The 6,000-nt window shown below is 37.5% G+C and overlaps 1 pseudogene; it reads left to right on the top strand.

Annotated features, from left to right (window-relative positions):
* The window catches only part of LOC118574709, a 60,695-nt pseudogene extending 54,918 nt beyond the window's left edge, over positions 1 to 5,777 (top strand).
* Positions 5,778 to 6,000: the final 223 nt, after the last annotated feature.

The following is a 6,000-nucleotide window of genomic DNA, read 5'->3' on the forward strand; positions in this document are numbered from 1 at the left end:
TTGGAATTGAAGGAAAGGGGTATTATCCATAAAAATGTGGCCATCTGATTGTTTACTTATACCTCTATAATAAATTATACATAACTAATAACGATATAATTGTGACATAATTCTACAGCTTGCTCCTTTTTATGAAGTGCTTTAACTGTTTCATTCACCTTTGTGATATTCCTCATAAAGGGATTAACACAAAGAAAAACTAAAGGCCTGTGTTGTTATAAAGTTGCCTTAAACTTTGAAAAGGCAATTAGTAAAATGCAAAAACAGTTGTTCATTAATATTCTGAAAAAGTGATAAAATTTTGACTAGGTATAATTTACTTTAAAAGACACTTGCTTATTTATATAAAACATTGATTACACACACACACACACACACACACACACACACACACACACACACACACACCCCAATGGGTATCCAACCATTAATAACAGTAGCCAGTATCTACATTGCCTACTGTAAGAATACACATGGGAATATTGTTTGTAGTTGCAATGTGTTTTTTAAAAACTACTTTAATCTTTAGGAATGTTCCTTCTCTTAAGCAAAATTTAAGTGAATACTATAATAGCATAATAAAATGCAAATTTATTGATGCTCTATTTAGCAAACATAATTATCCTTTGTTTCATTAATATTTCCTTTAAGTACACCAGTGGCACATATACCAGGACATATTTAAAAGTAGATAGAGCAGGTTTCCCCATTATGATCCTGCTGAACTTGCTCATAGAATCCCTCTTTTCTCTCTTTAACTGGACTTCTGGAGCTCTGCCTGGTGTTTGGTTGTGGATCTCTGCATTTGCTTCCATCAGTCATGGTGAAAAGTTCTGTGATGACAGTTGGGGACACCTCGTGCAGCCTTGAGGCAGGGAGAAGGGCTTAGACTTGCCTCTACTAGATGTGCCTCCCTATGGGAGACCCCTGCCTTCTTGTGTGGAGGAGTGAGTGAGGAGTGGGGTGGGGTGGGGCTGGGAGGGCTGGGGGGAGGTAAGAGGGGGATCTTTGATTAGTATGTAAAATGAATAAAAACATTCTTAATAAAAAAAACATTTCACCATAAAAAGTAGATAGAGCTCATATTTTCTCCTAAACATTGAAGCAATTGCATATACAGTAATTCAGCTATGTGTCTCATTGGATAAACAGCATCATCTGGATTTGCTTATTGTCTTGAGTGTGTTATTTGCTTTTCTCTTATAATCAAAAGCTTTCTGCTATCTGCCAAACAATAGAATTTCTCATCCTCTGCTGTGTTGAAGTTTTTGATGTTTTAATCATGTTTAATTTAAAAAACAACCTTGCACACATTTTTATCTTTGTTGATTTTTGCCATATCGCTCACAGCAGTTTCTAGTGCTGGGGGAAAACATTGCTTTGTCAATACAATCTGATTTGCTATTGAAACAGAAGATGCTATTTGATTTTGATTGCTTTACCTCCAGGGGAACTACACAATTGTAAATATTCTTAAACTCTTCCCTATTTTCCCTCCAGTAAAATATGAAATTCTCTAACATGTCTAGTATAATGGGTTCTGCTTCTCCTATTTTCTGTCTTGCCATGTGAAACATTTTAATATATAGCAAAAACATGAATCAGACATATTTAGGTTATATTCCTGCCTGTGGCAAGTAATAATCGTGTCAATTATGGCAAGCTTAATTGAGTTTTGAAATCTCCATAGCCTATCTTTTAAACCAGGGAGAAAATGCCCACTCTGAGCCATCTTATGATGTTCAAAGGAGAGAATAAATACAATGAATTCTGTAACTGCAACCCTCTATTCTGATGTAGTGAATAGGTTCTAAGAAATACCATCTGCATTAAATCTGCATGACTTGGGAACTGAAAAGAACGACTACCAGTACAAACTTGAACAACTGCTTAATAAAAGTTCTTTCTAATTTCATGTTCATGTCACATAATGTGGATTATACTTCTTGGTTTGGTATCTACGGGGACACTTCTGGGTTTTACAAGCAGGTCAACCAGCCCAAATGCAGGATGCCTAGTTAAATTGCAACTTTAGATGGTTAACTATCTTTTACTGTGTACCCTCTAAGTACTGCATGAGACGAAATGAACAAAGAAAATTAAATGAGAAGTTCTATGTCTGATGATACTACTTTTGAACACTAAGGCTCAGGACTGTCACAGTCAGACCTAGACTAGAAATGTGACAAATCTTCCACAGAAATTCACCTACTCTGTGGTGACACATTTAACAAAGGACAGGAAGAGTTGCTGAACATGATTCCCAATTTATTTTACTCCACTTTTTATCGTGATCTCCAAGGACTTAAATATCTCCTATGGCTAGAGAGTTGATTCAAAGGTTAGAGTCTTTTCTTCTCTTTTAGAGAACCGGAATTGGGTTCACAGCACCCATGCCAATTAGCTCACAACCACCTGTAATTCCATTTCTGAGGGAATAAGCACCCACCTCTGTATTCTGTGTATCCCCATGTACATATACACAAACACACACATACATGTAAATTTAAACAAAAGTAAACCTTTAAAAACTCTGTGCACTTAGTGCTGCTAGTATACATATGGGTGGGTATAGGACCATCTGCATGGGCAGCCTACAAGGGACTGCCTCCCTGAAGAAAACTAATTCAGTGGGGTTTTCTTTTTGCTGTTGTTTGTTTATTTGTTGGTTGTTGTTTGGGAGAATTTTTTGAGATTATAGCATAATTACATCATTTCATCCTCCAATTTCCTCCTTCCAAACCCTCCCATATACCTCCCCACTTGAGCTTTCAAATTCATGGATTCGTTTTTCAATAATTGTTGTTACAAGAATATATGTTATATATCCTGCTAGGTACATATGTTGTGTGTATATATGTGTATATATGTTTTCCGGGCTGACCATCTGGTATTGGATAATCAAATGGTATTCTCCTCCCTGGGGAAGATTATTTCTCATACTCTCAGCATTCCTTAGTTGCCTGTAGCTCTTTCTATAGAGTTCAGTCCTAGGGGGTTTTTCTGTACACTTAGGCATATCTGTGGCTGTCTTCCTTGTTCAGCTCACATTTAGGTAATCATGTTGGTGAGACTTTATGGATGTCACTTCTAGTATTCCTAGGAGATAGTCTCATACTAAACTCCCTGGTCCTCTGGCTCTTACAATCTTTCTGCCCCCTCTTCTGTAATGATCCTTGAGTCTTAGACAGAAGTATTTTATAGGTATATCTATTCTAACTGGGCTCCACAACTCTGTGTTTTGATTGGTTGTGGTTTTCTGTAGTGATCTCTGTCTATGGCAAAGAGAAGTTGCCTTGACAAGGCGTGAAAACTCTACTTAAATGTGAGTATAAGTGTGCAGTATGGCGTGCATACCTTGGGGGTAACCAAAACCTCCTAATTGGACTTAAAGTCTGCTCAACAAGAGGGAAACCTTGCTGGTACTGGAAATCTAGAACTAGTTATTTTTAAAAGTACAGGATAAGGATTGGAGAGATAGATTTACTAGTTAAGAGTATGTGCTGCTCTCCCAGATGATCTGAATTTGGACACCAGAACCCATGTTAGACAACTCATAAACACCTAAAATTTCAGCTCTAGGGGATCTGATGCCCTCTTCTTGCCTTTACCAGAACATATACACATAAAACAGGCATACACACACACACACACACACACACACACACACACATGTACATAAAAATTAAAGTAAATCTTTTTAAAGCACAGTATAAAAGATTGATATCTTTAGAAATGATGTGATCATTTTTCAGTACCTCATTGCATGGTATGAATGTTTTTTTTTTTTCAAAGAGGAGGTGATTACAGCCAATTCAGAAGGGATAAACAATTACCATTTTAAGATGAACAGACTAATGTGACTCTTTCTATGTGGCCAACTATGGCTTTGTAATATTAATGTAGTCAGTAGGTTCTGTACTAAGTACTTACCAGACACAGTTATTAGTATACTTAGTCAATACCATAAAGTCACTATGATTCCATCTTGAAATGTTGACAGGACTCCTCTGATAATTAACTAAATTTCACACCATCCTTAATCGTGCTTCTCACTACCTGGTGTAAATAGTTAATTGTTTAGGTGTTTCTGTTGGGTGGTATTCACAATAGTGGGGATTGTCCAATTTAGTTCTATTTTTTCCATTCTTGTTTGACTCAGTTTACTACTAATTTGACAGAGATGCCAGAATTTTATTCTCAAAATGTACTTACTTCCCTCCCATAACACTTAGCTTAATAGGTTTTTCTAATAAAATACAAGATTTGTTTCCTATCTCTAGTAAGACCAATGGAAGACTTATCCCAAAAGTGTTTAAATGGAATTTTTGATAATATTTAAAATATTTGAGCATTGAAACCTACCAATTTGAATACATGTAAATCATAAGTTTCTCCCCCTAAGAGTAATAGTGTGCCCCAGTTTCTACAGCAGTAAAAATGCAATGATAGTCACAAGTAATTTGATTACAATGTCTTAATCTGTAAAATCCATATAAAATATGTAATGTGAGATAATGCTGGCTTTGTTGTCCTAAATTGTGCTGCCAAATCAATAAACAGTTCTGTTCCTGACAATGTAAATTATCAGTAAGAACTCCTATCTAGCTGTGCAATATCTAAAATTAGTGTTAATTGTAGTAAAACAAGAAGTCAAATATAATCTGGAATAGGTTAAAGAGAAATAAAGAAATGAGAAAGGAAGGAAGGAACAAAGGAAGGGAGAGAAGGATGAAGGAAGGAAGGAAGGAAGGAAGGAAGGAAGGAAGGAAGGAAGGAAGGAAAGAAGGAAGGAAGGAAGGAAGGAAGGAAGGAAGGAAGGAAGGAAGGAAGGAAGGAAAAGAAAACCTTTACCTTTAGCCCAAGGAAATCAAAGAATCTGTTTGGATTATTTTAGCGCAGTGGATCTGTATTGTCTTTAAGAATATTCTCAAGGTGTCCCCGCATGTGTGGGTCTTATCTCAGCTGGTCTGCCAGAGACACCCTGAGCGCGAACCCTAGTCCCCCTTGCGGCCCCATTTCCACTCTGACAAGATTAAAGAAACAATCATGAACAAGGAGAAACTGGCCAAACTTCAGGCACATGTGTGCATTGGTGGGAAAGGAACTGCTCACGGAAAGAAGGTGGTTCACAGAACAGCCTTAGCAGATGATAAAAAACTGCAGTTCTAGGCCAGGCGGTGGTGGCGCACGCCTTTCATCCCAGCACTCAGGAGGCAGAGGCAGGCAGATCTCTGTGAGTTCGAGGCCAGCCTGGTCTACAGAGTGAGATCCAGGAAAGGCGCAAAGCTACACAGAGAAACCCTGTCTCAAAAAACCAAACCAAAACAAACAAAACCAAAACAAACAAACAATAAAACAAAAAACCTGGAGTTCTTCTTAAAGAAGTTAGGGGTGAACACTAACTGTCTCTGGTATTGAGGAGGTGAATGTGTTTACGAACCAAGAAACAGTGATCCATTTTAATAATCCTAAAGTTCAGGCGTCTCTGGCAGCAAACACCATCATCATCACAGGCCACGCTGAGACAAAGCAGCTGACAGAAATGATTCCCAGCATCCTAAACCAGCTCAGGGTGGACACTCTGACTAGTTTAAGGAGACTGGTTGCCCAAACAATCCATGGATGGAAAAGCACCACTTGCTACCAGAGAGGATGATGATGATGAAGTCCCAGATTTGGTGGAGAATTTTGATGAGGCCTCTAAGAACGAGGCAAACGAAACTGAAGACGGTGACACTTGCAGAAGTTACAGGAGCTGCTATTTGATATCATGACTGCTTTTACAAATTCTTTTCTTTATGAATCTGATAAAATCTAAATCACTAATATTTTTAAGCCTGAGCCCCTTGGACACTGCAGCTCTTTCAGTTTTTGCTTAAACACAACTCATTCTTTGAAGCAAATTAAGCTAAATAAGCCTGGGAATAATAATAATAAAGTTTGGAAAAGGGTTAATAAAATTCTTTGCCTAGTAAAAAAATATATTTTAATTTTTTC

This window comes from Onychomys torridus, chromosome X (assembly GCF_903995425.1).
Source record: "Onychomys torridus chromosome X, mOncTor1.1, whole genome shotgun sequence".
In the NCBI taxonomy this organism is placed as follows: domain Eukaryota; kingdom Metazoa; phylum Chordata; class Mammalia; order Rodentia; family Cricetidae; genus Onychomys; species Onychomys torridus.